The 21608-nt window shown below is 37.6% G+C and overlaps 1 protein-coding gene across 1 annotated transcript in view; it reads right to left on the bottom strand.

Moving 5' to 3' along the window:
• LOC111575976 (thyroid hormone receptor alpha) overlaps positions 1–21608 on the bottom strand; it is a 283113-nt gene that overhangs the window by 219439 nt on the left and 42066 nt on the right. The gene's annotated exons all lie outside the window — the stretch shown is intronic.

Here is a 21608-nt window from a genome sequence, read left to right as displayed (position 1 = left end):
TAGTGTTTCATGGGGGAAATCTGAGCTGAAAACTGCTATTTTTGAAGACTCATTGTTTTTTTCAATGAGTGCCAAAAATATCTGATTTAGTACCAAATTCTACTCAAAAAAACAACGCCCAACACACTGAGGGATACAAACAGACAAGGATCCAGACACAGAAAGTGATATAAACACAAACTGGCATGAATAAAGACAAGTAAACTAAAGATTCACCTTGAATACGCCGCTGTATGTGTTAGATTTAAAAGGAAAATTGCATTGAGTTCTCAAAACAAGCAGCTGTTTGCATATGATAGTAAACTCAGGTGATACTTTCAGCTCAAATTACGTCATTTATTGGTTGCAGCCTCTAAAACAAAGAGGAAAATGTGCTGTCTTTGTAGCTTTCTGTGATAAAACTGAGCATCTTTAGGCTTAGTTGGACAAAACAAGCAAGTGGGATCTGGAGATTTATCATTGATTCAGTAAAACAACCCAAATCACCACCGGAAGGACGGACTGTGTGCACTTTTCATTTGAGATATTAGAAAAGACGTTTGTGTCGAACAACAAACATCTCTGCATCCCGGCGAAATCTCCGTGGGTTGTTCTAATTACTCGCTGCTGATTCGTCCTCTAGATTACACCAGAACTCATCTTTCCTGTCCGCCGCTCGGCTCAAAGACGAACTCGCAAATTAAGGCAGCGACATACGACGCAGGAGGAACAGTGGAGCTCTGGAGCAGCCAGAAGCCGGACGAGGAGAGGTCACGTTACCAACGGTATTGATCTGAGCTCAGCAGCTTTGCTCAGCATGTAAACGGAGGTTAAAGGTTGAGGCTGAGGCGGCAGGTTTCCTCAGTACACGAGCACATCAGGAGTCTTCTTTACCGGCAATAAGAGCATAACAATGCAGCTATGGTTCCACAATGCATCATTTCAGCATTAACTTTGAAAAACAAACGTTGCAAGGTCTTCTTTTTCCACCACCGATCTATAAGGTTCACAAAAAACAGATTTTGTCCACATGTGCACAGCAAAAATGAGCAAGACACAAGAAGTAAAACACTGAAAAAGAAAGATTTGGTGCAAAAAAACGATAGATGTAATGCTGATCACGATCACAATTCTGGCTTCTCACAATTAAATCGACACGATCGAGTGGGAAAATGAACTTAAAATCCTCAACACAGTTTTCAGGTAGGTAAATGTGACATTAGAACACCTTATTTCACTCTCTTTGGACTAATACTTGGTTTAACATCTGTCTGAGCTGCAGTAACAGTAAAGTGTGGAGACTAGAGGCTTCCCTGTGTACAGTCGACTAGCTAGCTAGCATGTGAGGCGTTTAGGGAACATTGTAAATTGCTCACTTGTTGATGAGGAGTAAGTGACGAATTTTGGGTGCAGTTTTAGTCATATTTTGCCACCAAGAGATGCTCTGAAATTAGGTAAAGATGAGTTTGAGTCAGATTTTAAAGCAAAAATCCGCACATTAGCAGGAATGTAGCACATTTCTCGTGCAATTTAATTATTTTGTCTCTAAAATCAATGAATAATTATCACAAATAATTGTCTTAATTCACTCTTTTTGGACTAACATTTGGGCAAACTCCTGTCTGGCCTGCAGTTACAAAGTGTGGAGACTAGAAGCTTCTCTGTGCACAGCCGGCTAGCTAGCTAGCTAGCTAGCATGTGAGGCGTTTAGGAAACATCGGTAAATTGCAGTGTCTCTTGATGAGGAGGTGTTTGAACAAGTGAGGCATTTTGGGTGTAGTTTTAGTGAGATTTTACCACTAAGAGATGCTGTAAAATCAGGTAGAGATGTAACACATTTCTCTGGTTATTGAAATATGCAAGTGCAATTTAACTGTTTTGTTTCTAAAATCAACGAATAATTATGATAAATAATCATAATTTAAGCATAAAATCATTAGGATTACTAGTGTGGCCATATTTGTGCAGGCTTTAATCAGCTGTATGGAAATATTTTGGCTCCATGATGACAGATTTTGACCAAAAACAGATCCTCTGTTGGGGGTTTCTTGCAATCATTGCCTCTAAATGAGTGTTTGTTCGTGTAAATCAGCACCACAAAGCTCTGAATGACGAGTGCAAAGCCAGATGTGAATGAAATCCAAAGCAAAGCGCTATTTCTGAAAGGTCCCACATTGCTTTTTTGGGCTTTTTCGACACGACAAATCACCTCAATCATTCTCCAAATGTAGTTTTTCCAAATGAAAATTCACAGAAGATCTAAATTTCTAACATGGTGCAGCCGTACGTGCAACATTATCTGTTTTTAAACTTTCACTCGACAATTTAAATACATCTAAATCCGTTCAGTTAACCAGTTTATAGAGGATTCATCCATGCAAAGCAGCCTTAAGATATTAAAATATACGAATTAAAGAGGAGAACCATGGATCCTGCAGTCTGACTAACGGCCGGATAGTGAAGAAAGTGTCACAAACACAGCAAAGGTGTGTCTAACCAGCGCTGGCAGCGTTTCAGCTAAAATAACCTTGACAGACTTGGATGAGGTTCCACAATGGAGTTGCTTTGCCAAAAGGCACGTGGGTCATTTATGTAATCGAGATAAGGCCTCAGCTGGCAGTAGAGACGAGATCAAATGAAACACAAGCAAAAAAAAAAGCGAGTGAGTCATAACAAAAAGCGCCATTAAAATGGGAATAAAGCAAAGATTTTCCATTCGTATTTAACTCGAGCCATACGTCCGGGCTTATTACCAGCCTCGGATTTTTATTAATGATAACAATCAAACTACAGGGTGTGTCCAACATGTGGACCGTGGGCCAAAAGCGGCCCTCCAGAGGGTTCAATCCGGCCCCCAATGTGTAAAAATTCCAGAGAAGACATTAACTGCAGATTGTAAATTAGTAAAACTATAAATTTAAAATAATTTCTAGACCATGACAAGTTGTTTTGATCATAAAGTACTACACTGTTCATGGTTCTTTTGTCATTTTGTGCCTCATTTTTGCATTATTTTGTCTTGTTTTTTGGTTTTTTTTGGTCTGATTTATATCATTTGTCTCATGTTTTTGTCATTTTGTTTCTTGTTTTTGTCCTTTCATGTTTCCTTTTTGTCTCGCTTGTGGTTTTCTTTCTTATGTTTGTCATTTTGATTTATTCATTGTTTAGTGAATCGTTTTTGTTGTTTTGTGTTTTTTTGTCTCGCTTCTGTAGTTTGTTCTGTATTTTTTGTCATTTAGATTCTTGCTTTTGTCCTTTTGTGTCTCATTTTTGTAATGTTTTGTCTTGTTTTTGTTTTTTAGTCTGACTTTTGTCATTCTGATCATGAAGTAAAATCCTCTATGGTTCAGTTCCAGATAGCTGTGACTAAATGTTGTGTTCCTTTGTAGACTCTCTGATCTGCAAGTTGTAATGTGGAAATGATAAATTGAGGCATAATTTTTGTTGAAATTGAATTTATTTTTCTGCAGAAATGTCAGGTTGTTCATAATGTTTAGCAAAAAGATATTTCCTTAAATGTGAACATTTTCAGAATGGACTTTATTGCACTAAAACAAAGGAAACATTGGAGTTATCATTATTTACTGGTTATTATACTGTGATTTTATTGGTCGGGCCAACTTGAGATCAAACTGGGCTGAATGTTGAATCTGAACTAGGATGATTTTGACACCCCTGGAATAAAACAACCAAAAAAAAAGGCAAGTGAGTCAAAACAAAAAGCAGCTAGGGTCATTAAAGTGGGAATAAAGCAAAGATTTTCTGTTGGAATTTAACCCGAGCCATACGTCCAGGCTTATTACCGGCCTCGGGTTTTTATTAATAACAATCGAGCTAAAGCTCCGACCGAGGTGTGAATTTTATCCAACTTTATTGCTGTAAAAGGTCTCTTGGCTCAGCGTCGGAGGGAAAAAAACACGCCAGTCTGGCTTTAGGTAGCGGTGGCGTGTCGGAACCGGCCCTCCAGCTTATAGGAGAGCGTCTTTAATGAGAAGGTGCAGAACATGGTTCAGTGAGCTGGAAGCCGTCCAAACGCAGCACAAAATGTAGGCTGATGCATTCCTGTGCCCCCCCTGTACCTGCTGGAATGCTTATGAGGGAATATACCGTACGTGTTAGTGCACGCTGTATGCATGCATAGGGGACGGGATTCCTTTTTTTTTTGTCTGCGTTTTGTTTAGTGTATCTGCAGGTTTTTAGGCTTCTATAATTCCCTCCAGAGAGCAGAACAGTTGAGCCCATCTGGAGCTGAAACTCTGTCGGCTGCATGTAGTGAGACGTTTAATGCTCTTCCCTCTCAGCTCAGCCTTTTACTGGAGTTCTCCAGAGTTCACGGCGTTTGTGCGGCAGAAGCGAGTCGGGGAAGACTGGAATATTTGTGGGTGGACAACAAAGGCGCTGGAATGCCCTTCTTTAAACTGGTTAACGCTGCCCACCAGTCCCAGACCACTTCTGCCCACTTACAGTTTCTGTTCAGTTCTTTGTGTCTTTTTTTTTTTTTTTTTATTTCCCTCCTCTGTGTCTTAAAACCCCTCCAGGAATCAGAAGTCTGGTCTCGATTATGGAAATGTCGTCCATATCCAGAGCTTTGTAAGCGTGTTCACAGCAGTTTGGACATCATAAAAACATGTTGACTGCAGATATGTTGGCTTTTGTTTTCGAGTTTCAGATAGGAGTCCTTTGAAATTAACCCTCTGAGAACCAAAATCCTACAGCGGCTTGTTTTCTTTTTTTAAAAAATTTTAAAATTAGGCCAGTTTTCAGAGGCAGAAACTGTGAAAACTGAAAAAAAATGGTGAGATTTTCAGTTTTAACTTAGGGTTGCATTGGGAAAAGTGTCCAAATCTAAGCTTAGAAATTGCAATATTTCATGAAAATCACTTCATTCTACATGTGTGGTTCACAAATTTGCCAATAAATTAAGCATTTCCACAAGATTCTGTAAAAAACTAAAAATTCTGCACTTCTCGGAGCAATTAAAAAGCTTTAACGGATTCAAGTGTGACCAACAGTCATGGAACAAAAAATCAAGAGGCTTTTCAGATGAACTGCAGGCAGTGTTTACAGAGAACAAATGAATTTAGCAGGAAAATAAAACGCAATTGATTGATTAAATAAATGCAGCACGGCTCAGAAAAGGTGTACAGAGGAGCAGGTTGTTGGAGATACATTCAGCATGGTCAAACATCTTTCTAGAGTTCATGTTTGGAGTTTAATGAATTGTAGAAGTCGTAAAAATGCAAAAAGGTCAAGTCAAATTGTCTGCTTATTGCATGGGGAGCCACCATTTTTTTCCCCTAAAATTTGCCACTGATTCTATATTTTTTAAAATTTTTGTAAAACAAATAAAATTAATAAGACAACGTATAAATAATTTTCAATAAACATAATTTGTATACAATTAGTAGATAAAGCAAACCCAAATCCTGCTTCTGATTATACTTTAAATGTGCCGTTTGGTTGAAAAATTTAACCAAACCCGAGCTTAAAATCATCAAAAATCACTTTAAAATTGCCAGAAATAAATAGTATACTCTGACTATTTCTGTAAAAACACATCTGAGAAGTCATGAGTGATTCAGCAGCAACAAACAGTAAAAATTTTGAGATTTTTCAGGTGAACTGGGTTGAACTGCAGGCTGTGCCGATGGAAACTAATTAAAAATGTAAGCAGTGGGATTAAATAAGTTTTAACTTCTTCCCACTCCCTTTCGAACATGTTGAAGTTTTCTTTTCCTCTCATTCTCCTTATATGAGAAGCATGATGTACAATTTTAGTTGTTTTTGTGAATCATTCGTTGAATGTTTTAAATTATGTTTGAAATAAATTTAAAAAATAAAAAACATTTTTAACATTTCTTTTTTTCCCACCAAAAAAAATGTTCAAAAATTTCCCAAAAATGTTGAAAATGTGGACATCAGAAGTTTCACTGTGAAAATATTTTTTTTTTCCCACATTTTTAAACTTTAAAACGCGTCAATTTGACCCGCAGGAGAGGACGAGGGTTAAAGCCACGCCTCTTAGTTTAGATTAGATCTCTGCGTCCCGAGACTGTATCTAGTGATAAACACTAAGTATAGCACCAGATGAGACGGCATGTTCCTATACGTCCAAGGTTGTGCAACCGGGTCTCCACTTTCCCTCCCATGGAGATTTGCTGTACGGCGACACTCATCCACGCCGTCGTGTTGCTCATTAAACTTGCAGCTCGGCCGGACTGTCCTCAGCCGGAGGTGAAAGACGCTGTGAGGTCTCCATACGTACACCTTATCTCTAATCCTATACAGCGAGGGAGCGAGAGCAAACACAGGCGGCTTTAAACAGACAGAAAAAGGTCTGTCTGGTGTGGCTCAGACTCTGAACCTGTAGCAGAGGCAGCAGGACTGGATGTTTCTGATGTGAGGCGGCGGTGGGGGGCTCCAGCTGGAAACCAGTGTTCATATCACTCCCTGCTGCACCTGTTGGGCGCCTCAACCGCCGACGGGAAGATTAGGTGGGGGGGAGGAGACGCTCAGGGGGGACAAAGAGGGACAAAATGTAGGTTAAGAACTTGTTGAACTAACCTCGCTGGCCGACGCACGGCGACCGATTATCCTGCTGCACTGGTAAATAATAGAGAGGGGACAGACGCACACAATGCACACAAAGACGGGGCATCACGGAGGCAACGGCCATCACAAAATAGCTCAGTCACATACATTTATCACGTATTATTCAGCAGAAATTAACGGCTACGCTGCACTAAAGGGATTTACAAATTGTTTCTTCTCTTGTGTGTGACATTTGTTCGGAAACGTAACCGAATCTAAGCTTCAAACTGTGATATTTCATCAAACTCACTCTATTCTACATGTCTGATTTTTAAATAAATTCAGATTCAAAAAAACTTTCTTTGTCCCCAGGGGGTAATTAAAAAGCCACAGTGAGCAGGCAGTGCAACAATGATGTAAGAAATTGAGTAGAAACGAAATTAAAGAAACATAAATAAAACAAATAGGGACAAATATAAATATATGTATAAATGTAGAACATGTAAGATAGTAAGAACAAAAAATAGAATGAAAAGGAAAAGAAAGTTAGTCACATATTAGTGCAAATACGGAAGAACAAATCTGTAAAAAACACGGAAAACTGAAGGAAATCAAACCAAATGTATGTTTCATGTATAAAGTGATCAGATAATAATTCTAAAGCTAATTCCTGACAAGTCATCAATTCCAAAACACACTAAAACACTAAAACACTGGTCTTTCTGCAGATAATTCTGGTATACAATGACAGACTGTGTAAACATGCTGCTGTGTTGGATGGAGCTGCAGTAAAGCTCTGTGTAATGAACATTTTGTGAAACAGGAGGTCTGTTTTGTGTCTTTTTTTGTTGTTTTATGTCTTGTTTTTGTCGTTTTCTGTCTTGTTTCTGTCATTTTGTGTCTAGCTTTTGTCATTTTCTGTCTTATTTCTGTCATGTTTTGTGTCATTTCTGTAGTTTGTCTGGTTTTTGTCGTTTTGTGTCTGGTTTTTGTTGTTTTGTGTCTAGTTTTTGTCATTTTGTATCTGGTTTTTGTTGTTTTATGTCTCGTTTTTGTCATTCTGTGTCTATTTTTTGTCATTTTGTGTCTTGTTTATGTCATTTTGTGTCTTGTTTATGTCATTTTCTGTCTTGTTTATGTCATTTTATGTCTTGTTTCTGTCATTTTGTGTCTTGTTTTGTTGTTTTGTGTCTTGTTTTTGTCGTTTTGTCTAGTTTTTGTCTAGTTTTTGTCATTTTGTCTAGTTTTTGTCTTGTTTTTGTCATTTTGTGTCTAGTTTTTGTCATTTTGTGTCTTGTTTTTGTCATTTTGTGTCTAGTTTTTGTTGTTTTGTGTCTTGTTTTTGTCTTTTTGTGTCTTGTTTCTGTCGTTTTGTGTCTTGTTTTTGCTGTTTTGTCTCTTGTTTCTGTCATTTTGTGTCTTGTTTTTCTCATTTTGTGTCTTGTTTTTGTCTTTTTGTGTCTTGTTTCTGTCTTTTTGTGTCTTGTTTTTGTCATTTTGTGTCTTGTTTTTGTTGTTTTGTGTCTTGTTTTTGTCGTTTTGTCTAGTTTTTGTCTAGTTTTTTGTCATTTTGTCTAGTTTTTGTCTTGTTTTTGTCATTTTGTGTCTAGTTTTTGTCATTTTGTGTCTTGTTTTTGTCATTTTGTCTAGTTTTTGTTGTTTTGTGTCTTGTTTTTGTCTTTTTGTGTCTTGTTTCTGTCATTTTGTGTCTTGTTTTTGTTGGTTTGTGTCTTGTTTTTGTCATTTTGTCTAGTTTTTGTCTTGTTTTTGTCATTTTGTGTCTAGTTTTTGTTGTTTTTGTCGTTTACATCATCAAATAGTTCTCCTAAAGAATGGGTAGAGGAAAGCTACGTCCTCTCTTCTATTTTTCATATTTTCATCACTTCGTCAGCCTTGATTGAACGTCTCACTCTCCCTCATCTTACCAGGATCAGACTAATTCTTTTGACGGTTTTCCATCAGTCAGTTTGCTGCTGTGTTGGCTGGAGCTGCAGTAAAGCTCCGTATAACGAGCATTTTGAGAAGCTGTACTAAATGTCCTCAATGTTCCTTTATCTTATGTATTAAAATGTCAAAACTAGCTGTCGCTGCTGTCGGGGGAAACGAGAGCTCCAAGAGAAAGCTGTGAACTCAGAAAAATGTGTCCAGTCTGGGTTGCTAAAAGAACCGATTCATTGTTGGTGTGAAACCGGATCGCTGTCGATACAATCAGATCTGTTTCACACCATGAGGTACAGTCGGACGCCTGACAGGAGCTGCTGAAGCTGGTGAGAAATTAAAGACTTCCACAGATATTCCACTGGAGGATCCGAGCTGCCATCGTGGGTTACCAGCGATTAGCCTGAGCCAAATGTTCTGTGAGCTTTAAAATCAACCTTTTTAATGAATCGTGCAGCTACAAGGTGATTAATAGAAAATTAGCATCAACAGATTGAAGTAAGTTGGAATATGAACGGAATATGAATATCGGCCTCAAAAAAAATCCAAGATTTGGGGTCATTCCAGAGCTGGAGGACATTTTACATCAAATTTCCAATAATCCATGTAGAAAATCCTAAAACATGCAGTTGTTGTGTAAATGTTCTTGTCCTGAGACCAAATCTATAAAAACTAGGAGAAAAGAATGTTTGAAAATATTTTTAAAAATACCAAATAAGTCTGGAGTTTCCCCTAAAATGCAACATGTTAGCATAACCTGTTGAAGACGTTTTGTGTCTCGTTTATGTTGTTTTGTGTCTAGTTTTTGTCACGCTGTGTCTTGTTTTTGTCATTTTGTGTCTAGTTTTTGTCGTTTTCTGTTTCGTTTTTGTCATTTTTTGTCTCATTATTGTTTTGTGCCTTGTTTTTGTCTTTTTGAGTCTTGTTTCTGTCATTTTATATCTAGTTTTGTCATTTTGTTTTCGTCTTTTGTGTCTTGTTTCTTTTGTTTTATGTCTTGTTTTTGTCATTTTGTGTCTAGTTTTTATCGCTTTGTCTCATTTTTGTCATTTTGTGTCTCGTTTTTATCATTTTGTGTCTTGTTTTTGTTGTTCTGTTTCGTTTTTGTCGTTTTGTGTCTCGTTTTTGTTGTTTACATCATCAAGCAGTTTTCCTAAAGAATGTGTAGAGCAAAGCTATGTCCTCTCTTCTATTTTTCATATTTTCATCCCATTGTCAGCCTTGATTGAATGTCTCACTCTACCTCATATTATCAGGATCAGACTAATTCTTTGGACTGTTTTCCATCAGTCAGTTTGTCCTCTTGGTCAGCAGTAACAGCAGCTAAATATCTAGCTTCTACTGCTGAGAAAAAGATCACATTAGCATGGATTAACAACCCTGTTACTGTGATTAGAGTACTGTGTAACCTGAGCCAATCAAGCCTTTGATAGTTTATTAGCTATTATTGATGAATATGGAGCAGAAAATTGTAAAATAGGTTTATTTTTCAAACATTTTGAAGCCCAAATTAAAAGCAGATGATGGTTCCAACATCTCAAATGTGAGGATTAATTAGCAGATTAAACAAGCTACCTTAATGTATTCCTTAGTGCTGGTGGAAAATTAGCCATTTTATGGGAAAAAACGACATTTCTCATGCAGTGGTGATGATTTTGGGCTACTTTTGCTTCCATAACACACCTTCTTTGACATTTAGTGGAAAGAGAATGTCCAAAATACACATTTAGGTGTTTATTTTACTACGGTTTGTGTATTTGGGTGTGTATACATATATATCTCTAAAGGTTGTTTTCTTGAAAGAAAACTTCACTGCAGAACTTTCCAGTTTTCCTCATATCTATCTATATTACAGAGTTTGTTCATTCATACATCACTCACAGCCTGATTTATGGAATATTTCACGTCTAAAAACATCCTGAAAATTGATTTTTTTTCCACAGTGTTGACAGTAGATTCTGATTTATGGAGGGATATAAAGAGAGATATTTAAATTCCCCTCAATTAAAAGCTTCATATGTAAACAAAATAGGAACAAGAGTTATGAAGCTGGTTTCACCCAGTGTTCAGGTTTCTCTATATTTATGCAAATGAGTGCATATTTAGACAGATAATGCCTCATTTGCATATTGAAACAACACAAGTTGTAACAAAAAAATCCCCGTCTCATTGTAAGTAATCAGCTGGGGAAGCTTCACAGGATGAATTTTATCTTATTCACCTGCAGCGTTTTCCCTTTTTCCAGGAAATAATCGTCACAATAATCCCCTCCTGGCTTCACTTTCTCTCTATTTTCACCTCGATATGTACAAGTGAAAGAACTACCACTGCTTAAATTAAGCTTTTTTCCAAGGCCTCAAAGATATAATAAATGTAAACAAGCATTTAATTCAACTTTATGCAACCTTGAAGTGCTCAGAACGCGATCAAATTTAAGGCTCCAGAGAGGAAATGGAATAAGTTCCATTTATAATGATGTATGATGCAGCAAACAGCAGCCGTGTTGCCATTATTTAACGGTTTAACTGCAGGTTACCTATAAATATGAAGGTTCTGGGAACAGAAACAGACCAGAACACTATACTATACTATACTATACTATAGTATCTTTATAAAAGCCAGGAAGGACAGTTTAAACGTAGTAAGAGCTTGTACTAAACAGGAGTGAGATTTGTGTCGTGTCTCAGTACAGCAGAGCCTTTATAGACCTTTATTGACTCCCACTGCATTAAAAGATGTTCAGTACAACACACAAGAGACCAAGTCGGCTGCACGATACGTCGCTTCAGCATCGACACTACAATTTGTGCAATGTGAAGAAAGTCTAATTAACTCCAACACATCATGCTGCAGCCTGTTTTCGCAAGAAACAACAAGAAAATCTGCATAATTCTTACTTTTCTAAATTCTGTCTAATAGAACATCATTTACTCTGATTTGAGACTTTCTGGAGACACAGGGTTGTTTTATTTGAACTTTATCTACTAGAAACTGAGTTTGTTTCCATGCTGGCAGCACATCTGTGCAGATAAAAGAGCAAAGAACAGAAGGAAACACAGCAAAAGGTAGATCTGGTTGCAGAAAGAGACACAACATCAGTTGTATGGCTTCTTGGTTGTGTGGAGGAATGCAGAATTTTTCTGTTTTTTTACAGAATCTGGTGCAAATGCTTACTTTGTGGGAGAATTTTAAAATTACACATCTAAAATAAGGTGAATTTGATTAAAAATCATAATTTTTAGGTCAGATTTCGTAGATTTTTAATGGAATTGGACATCAAATATGATATGATCGATGAAAAATCCAACATTTTTTCAGGTTTTACAGTTTTCTGGCTCTGATTTTGGTGATTTTGAAAAAAAAAAATACAACATGAATTTTAAACCTTACAGCAAGTTCAACACCATCACACCTCCACTGCTGCTTTTTGGTGCTTGATACAAAAAGAAAGTTGTGTTTTCTTACGACTCATGGACAAAAGAAATCTTTTATTCCTACTTTAAGGCTTCTTGGATGTGCACAGTTTCTTTTCCAATTTGGTTTACAAGAAACTGAGTTTGCTTCCAAACTGGAGAAAACACTGCAGAAAACAAGATTTGGCTGCAGAAAGAAAGTGCATGGAAATGTTTCAGTGACAGAGAGAGTGATGCTGATGAGAAACAGCCTCTCCGTTCAGCAATTGTTGCCACCACACGAGGAAACACGACTAATTTGTTTGACCGTTTAAATCATCACCACAGAGCTCTGCAGAGCCAGATCTGAGCGTCATCCAGAGGAAGAAGAACTATTTCTGGTGTCGCTCCGCATGCAGAAGGTCGAGACCAACACTGATGTCAAGACTTTTCACTTCGCAGAAAGACACGGAACCAATTAACACACGATCCAGCCGCCTGACAAACAGCATTTATTCCATCACGCAGCCATTTCTCTCCAGCTGACGTCCCAGAGCTGCATGAAAAACACGAGGCAGGAGATGAAACGGAGCCGTCACCAGAGGAACATTACGCAGATACAACTGAGCTCCAGATTGTCCGACTTTATTAATGACGACTTCTAAACTACAAAGTTTGCAAACAGCATTCTTCCTGGATGACCGGAGAAGAAACAACAAAGCAAGAACAAACCAACGAGGGATGAGGGAAGTTTTGGCTTCTTGGAGCCTCAATTAGAGACGCCAGGTCTGTATAATAACAGAAAATGTGGCGACCAAGTGGACAAAAACTAAATATTGCTCCGTCCAAGCCCCAACCTGAAGCCTAAAAGATGTGATTTAACCCTCCTGTTGTCCTCATTTACGGGCACCAAAAAATATTGTTTCCTTGTCTGAAAAAAATCCAAAAATTCAGCAAAAAAATTCCTTTAATTTCTGAAAATTTGTAAAACCTTCAGGAAGAAAATTTCAATAATGAATTAAAAGGTTCCCTTAAAAGTTTTATTTTTAAAAAAAATCCCCCAAATTTGGCAAGAAATTTCTTGTAAATATTTTCAAAAAATGAGTAAAAATCTTCCAAAAAATCCTAAAAATATCAAAAGTGATTCCATATATATCTGTAAAACTTCTAATATTTTCTTTAAGAACATTCACAAAAAATCTATCAAAATGCAGCTGGATTTTGGTAGATTTTTTGTAAATGTTCTTAAGAAACATTTTTAACATTTATTTTCCCAAAAAATGTTCAAAAATTTCCCAAAAATGTTGAAAATGTGGACATCAGAAGTTTCACAGTAAAAATATTTTTTTCCCCCACATTTTGAAACTTTAAAACGGGTCAATTTTGACGCGCAGGACGACATGAGGGTAAAAGTCAACCTCCGCAGGTTCAGAAGGTTCAACACGTTTGCAAACATCACACTTTTGCACTGTGCAGCTCGAACAGCCCTGAGCAATCGCACCCAGAAACAATAGCAGCCGGCATTACACCAGACAGGCTTTCTAATCTCTGCCAAGCGTGGTTTTCTGTGTTCCTCCGACCCCAAACAGAGCAGCTCTTTAATATGGACGTGATCGCGTCAGAATGAATGAAATAACGGAGCTGTAACAGAGAAAAAAAAAAAGAGGAACGTTTTGTGCTTTGCTAAAAGGAGACACAAACCACTTCCTTTCAGCGAGCGAGAAAGCTGTCCAAGAAACCGCAGAGTTTCAGAAATACCACACACTCCAGCTCTGCGACGCTGCAACCTGTTGATCCAGCGCTGCAGCAAAAACCAAGCATTTGTAAACAGTAAACTCCTCCTCTGCTCCTCTGTTTACAGAAACAGTAAACAGAGGAGCAAGTTGTTGGAGATACATCCCGCATGGTGAAACATCTTTCTAGAGATGTTGTGCAGAGCAGAGAGAAAGAGAGTTTGTAGAGGCTGGAAAAGTGTATGTTTTCATATGCAAAGTAAGTAAATTTGTCCAAAATTATGATAATCGCTCAAAATTCACCCAAATCGATTTCAACTTGTGACAATTACTGAAAAAAAATGCTTCATGGTGAAACATCTCCCTAGAGCTGATGTGTAGAGAGAAAAAGAGCTTGTAGAGGCTGGAAAATGTACATTTTCATATGCAAAGTAACTACATTTTTTTCCCAAAATTTAGTTATGTCACGTGACATCTGGTCACAGCTGTGGCTTCTCAGTTATGCTGAGGAGTACAGAATTTTCACTTTTCTTTTTACAGAATCTGGTGCAAAATGGCTTATTTTGTGCAGAATTTGATTAAATTTGATGAAATATCACAATTTTACGCTTACATTTGGTTAATTTTTTCAGTGCAATCATACGTCACACATGATTCGATCAAGTACCATCAGAAAGGTGACAATCCAACCATTTTTTTCTCTTTTTACAGTTTCTGGCTCTGACGAAAAGTATAATTTTTGTGATTTTTTAAAATAATACAACATTAATGCTCAACGCTCCGATGAGTTTCAGGTTCCGGAGGGTTAACACCATCCGCCTCCACAGCTGCTCTGCCATCTAATCATATTTCCTGCCACAGTTCTAGTAAAACCACCTACCACAGACACACAAACTAATTCAACCTGCTGTACTTGGCTCCATTATGCAGCTATTGTCTCCTCAGTTCCTGGAAATGTCAGTTAGCGCCATGCTTGGCAGTCGTCTTTCTGAATTAATCCCTGGCTTCTTTGCAGACTGGAACCAAATTGCCAGCGTTCCGTCTAGACATCCACGGACCTCCAGGCAGGTTATTAAGTTAGTTTATTGATTAGCATGAAGGAAAAAAAATGCTTATTCAAATGTCACAAACAGAAAAGCAGATGCCATTAATACAGTGACAGCTTGATCCGTTTGACTGTAATGGTGGCGGTTTAAATGTCACCGCGTCATAAAGCTTGAATCTTCCAGTCAGATCCAGCCGGGATGCTCGCATTTCAACTCGCTCGCATCCAAACTGCGGTTTAGAGGCGGGAGCTGTCCAGAAAGCATGCGCTGGGATTACCCGGCCAGGTGGTGAGTCAAAATGTCTACGAAAAAAAGCGGCTGGCATCGAGCCGCTCTCTGATTTTACGCTTCCCTGAGGATAAACGTCAACTCAGAGATGATCTCTGTATGGATTCCAACGCACCACTGTGGTTGTTTGTACATATTTGTCCATTTGATTACACAAGGCCAGGTGTTTTCTACTCTGAACATCAATTCTACAAAGATGTTTCACCATGAGGAATGTATCTCCAACAACTTGCTCCTCTGTTCAGTGTTTCTGAGCCATGCAGCATTTATTCTACTGATCCAGTAGGTTTCAGTCTCCTCTGAAGATCATTTAAGGCAAATTCTGAGCCATTTTGCACGACCGTTTTAGTTTCAATAATTGTGACAAGTTTAAGTCACTTTGGGCAAAATTTGAGCAATTTTAATAATTTTGGACAAGTTTAGATCATTTTGGACAAATTTAGCTACTTTAAAGATGAAAATGTACATTTTTCCAGCCTCTACAAACTCTTTTTCACTCTACACATCAACTCTAGAAAGATGTTTCACCATGCTGAATGTATCTCCAACAACTTGCTCCTCTGTTCTCTGTTTCTGAGCCATGCTGCATTTATTCTAGTGATCCAGCACATTTCAGTCTCCTCTGAAGATCATTTAAGACTAAGCTCAGAGGTGATGGTTGTATGGATTTGAAGGTTGTGTTAATGTTTGCACACATTTGTCCATTTGATTACTCGAGGCCAGGTGTGTTTGCCGGTCGGTGAAAGTGATTCCCCGGACGGTGCTGGCAGATGGTTGAGGCGAGGCTGAGGAACACCAGGGTGTGTTGGTGCAGCGTCTACATTCATCTCTAGATCTGCCACACATTTGTTCTCATTGGGCTGTTCAGCAAACCGCGACAGAAAAGCTAATTTACTGTAATTACAAGAAAGCTCCAGGAGGTTTCCTGACCAAAAAAAAACAAAACAAAACACTCCGACTGCAGACAGAACTGACTACTACCGTCTTATCAGTCCATTAATCTAGATTCACATTCTAAATAGATTTATCCTCCAAAACTGTGAATTTATGTGTGACAATGACTGAGGTTTGCATATTAAAGTGCAGAAGATTAAACTCCAACATGATAAAAATAAATATTATTGTATTAAATTATGACCTAAGTAAGGTAATGCAACTCTAAAACTCAATCCAAGTTTCTTTTCACAAAGTGGAAATGTCGAGTTTTTATATTAAACAAGGTACAGCATGGACACAGAGGATATTTTACAAGCAGTTAAAGAAACTTATTTTCTCCTTATTGTGTTTTTACTCTCTGATTTTGGTTGTAGCTTCAAATTCTGTGCACAAAATGCCAAGTTTATGGCAAAGTCATTGTCTTTAAGTCGTGTTTGGTGAATTTGTCAGACGATATTGCGGTTATAAATCAGAATTTTTAGCATAGTGGTGCAAAACAGCAGCTTGGAAGTGACTTGTAGTCTTAACAAGTCATGTTTTAGTTGCCATTTAATATTTATTCCATTACCTGACAACAAAAACAGAAAAATGCGTAAACGAGAAGAGCTTTATTGGGTGTTCAGCTGTATTAAAATACAGTATATGTGAGCACAGGGAGCAGGAGAGAAGTAAAGATGCTAATGCTAACACTACATTTCAATTTTGGGATAATTTGACTCCCATAACTTCACATCTTGAACTGTCAAAAGTGAGCTGTACTTGTACTGTTTCAAATAAATCTCACTTATCTTTCTGCCTTGATAAAGGCTTTTTTTGGCAAATATTTTTAATGAGACGAGTTTTTCTCTCAATGTCTGTAGCTAGTTTCCATACTTGTTTTCTATCTTCTTTGTGTAAACACTGCCTGCAGTTCAGCCGAATAATCCCCATGTTTTTGTCAAGGCTTCTAGGTTGTGCTAAGGAGTACAGAATGTTTTTTAGAGAATGGTGTAAATGGCTTATTTTGTGCAGAATTTTATTAAATTTGATGAAATCTCACAACTTTAAGCTTAGATTTAGTAAATTTTTCCAATGCAATCACACATGATTCAATCAAGTACCGTCGGAGAGGTGAAAATATAACAATTTCTCCTGTTTTTACAGTTTCTGGCTCTGACAAAAAGTGTAATTTTTGTGACTTTTTAAATATATAACATTCATGTTAAACGTTCTGGTGGATTTTGGGTTCCGTAGTGCTCCAAGGTGAGCTGTAGTTGTACCGTTTTGAATAAATCTCATTTATCGTTCTGCTTTTGTAAAGGCATTTTATTTTAAAATAAATTAATTACAGTTTGTCCCTTTAAACCAGAAAAATTGCGAACATTTAATAAGCATTGTGTGTCTGAAATACTTTACAATTACTGTGCAAAGAAAAGGAACTAAGTCTAAAGAGAAAATCAAGTTTTACATTATTTTATTTGTGTAAAACAAGTATTTAGGTTAAAAACAAACATTAATTTGAGAGAAAATCAAATGTTTTAAGCAGCTCTAACTTAAACAAGTGGTATTAATATGATTTGTAGCTTAATTTAGTTCAAATTAATTGATTTTCATGTTAAAAGCTGAAGCATTTAATTTAAACTGGTCCAATAATTCTGTTTTTCAGTGCAGATCTTTGGAAACTTTGGCTGAACTGAGCTGAACTTTATTGCAGCCAAAAACAACTGACATCATGACACAGCAATTATGCACTAATACTTAAAAAATGTTCTAATAACACAGATGTTGATGCATTTTGAGCACCGCTGATTAATGCTGACTAATGGTGGAGGTTTAGACATTCACCATGACTGTCAGACAGTGACGGATTCTATCAGCTGCACGTATTTATCATGACTGCCGTTATAGTTCTGCAGGAACTTGTGTGCTTTGGATCACTTTCAGTCTCTGAGGTTCTTCCAGATCTCACTAAAGCATCCTGCAAACCTGAGCATCAATCAGACGCATCTGTTGTTCCAATTCACTGTCGAAAACGGAACAGACAGCTTGTTTTCTGCACTTTCTGTCCAACAGGACGTAGCTCGGCACGCTTTCTTCCTCCCAGGGCGAGTTCCTGCCAACTTTAAGCTTAGATTTGATCAATTTTTCCAATGCAATCACACATCACACACGATTCGATCGAGTACCGTCGGAAAGGTGAAAAAACAACAATTTTTTCTGTTTTTATAGTTTCTGATTCTGATGAAAAGTGTATTTTTTTTGGGTTTTTTAAAAAATTCAACATTCATGCCAAACACTCCGGTGGGTTTTGGGTTTCAGAGGGTTAACATCATCCACCTCCGCTGCTGCTCTGACACCTAATCCAGGTGTTTTCTACTCTAGAAAGATGTTTCACCATGAGGAATGTATCTCCAACAACTTGCTCCTCTGTTCACTGTTTCTGAGTCATGCTGCATTTATTTTATTCATCCAGTAGCTTTGATTTTACTCTCAGGATGATTTTGGAAAACCTTAAGTCACTTAAGATTCATTTTGAGAATTTTTTTGAAACATTTTAGACATATTTAAGGAATTTTAGACATTTTAAAAATAATTTTTGTACCCATTTAAGTCATCTAAGACAAATTTCAAAAAATTCTGATTACTTTTTTTTTCCAAATCATTCTGGGTAGTTTTAATCATTTTGGACAGATTTTGAGTCATTTTCATTTAAGAATATCTCCATGTTTCAGTCACTCCAGACTTTTCCTCTCTTCTCTGCTCATCAGCTGTAGAAAGATGTTTCACCATGCTGAATGGATCTCCAACAACTTGCTCCTCTGTTCAGCGTTTCTGAGCCATGCAGCATTTATTCTATTGATCCAGTAGGTTTAAATCTCCTCTGAAGAGCATTTAAGACAAATTTTGAGGCATTTTTATCATTTTGGATGAGTTTAGATCAATTTGGACACATGTATTTTCTCTGAATATGAGCTTGTTTTCTGTCCCAGTATTCCAGGACGCACCTCGGCACGTTTTCTTCCTGTAGGGTGAGTTCCTGCCAACTGGCCCTGAGGTCAGAGAGAGACTTGGCTCGGAGTGAACCGGTGACTGAGCTCGTCCAAACTTAATTGGTTTTAAAGCGAAGCCTCGCTCTACTCCTCCATGTGTTTCCAACCAGACCGGCCGAGTGGCAAATCTGAGGAGAAACAAGCTCCCTAATCACAGCGTGTCAGTTCCAGCTGTCACAGTCCCTCACTATATCTGTGATTTATAGCAAATCAATAATTCAAGCTTGTCAACTTAGTGTTTGGATTGGGGACCTCCAACTTTCAGAGCAAACAGCTCATAAAATACAAGTAGCTCTGCTTTGAATGCAGCAGATATGGATTTAATCAACGCTGAGGATGTTTTACAAGCAGCTAAAGCAATTCATTTTTGTTTTGTGTCTCGTTTTTGTCATTTTGTGTTTTGTTTTTGCTGCTTTCTGTCTTGTTTTTGTCATTTTGTGTCTCCATTTGTCATTTTGTGTCTTCCTTTTATTGTTTTGTGTCTCAATTTGTCATTTTGTGTCTTGTTTCTGTTGTTTTTGTCTTGTTTTTTTCATCTTGTGTCTCGTTCTGTCGCTTTGTGTCTAAATTTTGCCGTTTTGTTTCTTGTTTTTGTCATTTTCTGTTTTGTTTTTGTCTTTTATGTTTCATTTTTGTCATTTTGTGCCTCATTTTTGTTGTTTTGTGTCTCGTTTTTTGTCATTTTGTGTCTTGATTTGTCGTTTTATGGCTTGTTTTTGTCATTTTGTGTCTTGATTTGTCATTTTGTGTGTTGTTTTTGTCGTTTTATGTCTTGTTTTTGTCATTTTGTGTCTTGATTTGTCATTTTGTGTGTTGTTTTTGTCGTTTTATGTCTTGATTTGTCATTTTGTGTGTTGTTTTTGTTGTTTTATGTCTTGTTTTTGTCATTTTGTGTCTTGATTTGTCGTTTTCTGTTTCATTTTAGTCATTTTGTGTCTTGTTTTTGTCATCTACATCACCAGATATGTATTTAACCAACATTTCATGTGCCATTACTCTCGCTCTCAGATTGGAGACGCAGGTTGTGAACATTAATGAGGCTGCCACTCCAAACTGGAGTGTTTCCTCCTCGTCAGCCAGCAAAAAAAAAAAAAACTGAAAAAAAAGATTCCAACTGAATCAGAGAGTTTTTGTTTGTTTACTCGTTCCATCTCAGATTCAGTAAACTGCTATCGATGCCAGACCCTCACAGTAATTACCGTATACTTCAGCATGGCTCAGTGCCGAGACGCCGAGAGGAAAGCATGTAAATATGAACCGAAAAGGCTCGTCAGTCAGCGTCCATGCTGCCATGAAGCAAAGAGAACGTGTCAGCATGAGGCCGGCGACGACGACGGAGGGAAACTCTGCTGCTGGCGGCTGCATCTCCGGCTCTGTGAAGTGTGCGACGCTGAGCTGGTCGGCTGCCAGCAGACGAGCAGAAAAACTGTCTGAGAACCTGTTGCAGACCAGGATAATTCCAGTGCGTCCGTTTACTGTCCTGTCAGCACTCGGTTCTCCAACACCGAGTCCAGGGACGAGCTCATGTTGGTCCAGGATGATGGAGTGAGCAAAGAGGGCAGCTATCTTAACTGTCTTTTTTGCACTTCTGTCACTTTTTTCCTCCTTGTTGGCTCATTTTTTTTTTTACTGCAATATAAAATCCTGCACCTCTATGGAAACAGAACAGCCATGACTAGAAGGAGGGAGAACCTAAAAACGTCTTCAGTGCAAAATGACACAGATATAAAGCCAGAAATCCTAAAAAAAACAATAAAAGAAAAGCTGAATTTCTTTCAGTATTCATTTGAAAAAGCCTCTAATCAACATGACAACATGTTTCTGTGTCCCTACAAGTGTTATCCATACTGGAAAAAATGATGACTGTTCGCACAATAGATATCTTCCTCCTTACATTGTTAATTAGTTTCCGTCTCCTCATTGTTCTGTGGAAACACAGCCTGTCACGTTACTGTTTGTTGCACTTGAATCACTCATAGCTTCTCACTTTAGTTAAGGAACACAGAATTTTTAGTTTTTTACAGAATTTAACGAGAGCAAACTGTTTATTTTCGGCACATTTTTAAACAAGACATGTAGAATAAAGTGAAATCAACTAAATATCCTGAAGACTGATCGACTACATTTAGCTAATTTTCTGACAAAACAAAGTTACACATGATTTGTTCAGGAACCATGATCAAGTTTGAAATTATTCTCTTTTTCCAGCTTCTGGCTCGGATAAATTGCATGATTTTGATGATTTTTGTAACGATAAAATGTCTTTTTGGGAACACTGTGTTGATTTAATCTTTGCAAAGATTTGGTTTAGTTTTCCAATTAAACGGCACATCACACATGACGAGTTCAAGTACGGTCAGAAAGCTACAAATCACACGATTCTTTCTGTTTTTCAGCTTCTGGCTCTGATAAATAGTATAATTTTGGTGATTTTTTTGAAGATTTCCTGCCTTTTTGTAAATCACGTGTTGTTTTACTGTTTGGAGTTTTAAGGGAAATTACAATTTTAAGCTTAGATTTAGTTAAGTTTCCCAATTAAATGACACGATGAGTTCAAGTACTGTCTGAAAGTTCGAAATCACACCATTCCTTCTGTTTTTACACTTTCTGGCTGAGATAAATGATCTAATTTAATGATTTTTTTTTACAGATATCACGCTCGGGGCATGCTTCAGGGTTCCGATGGTTGAGGAATATGTAAAGAGAGCAGATAAAAGGTGAGTAATTACGCCCATT

This window comes from Amphiprion ocellaris, chromosome 18, assembly GCF_022539595.1.
Source record: "Amphiprion ocellaris isolate individual 3 ecotype Okinawa chromosome 18, ASM2253959v1, whole genome shotgun sequence".
In the NCBI taxonomy this organism is placed as follows: Eukaryota; Metazoa; Chordata; class Actinopteri; family Pomacentridae; genus Amphiprion; species Amphiprion ocellaris.
Note: the sequence above shows the minus strand (reverse complement) of the source record. Positions and strands in the feature narration are given on the sequence as shown.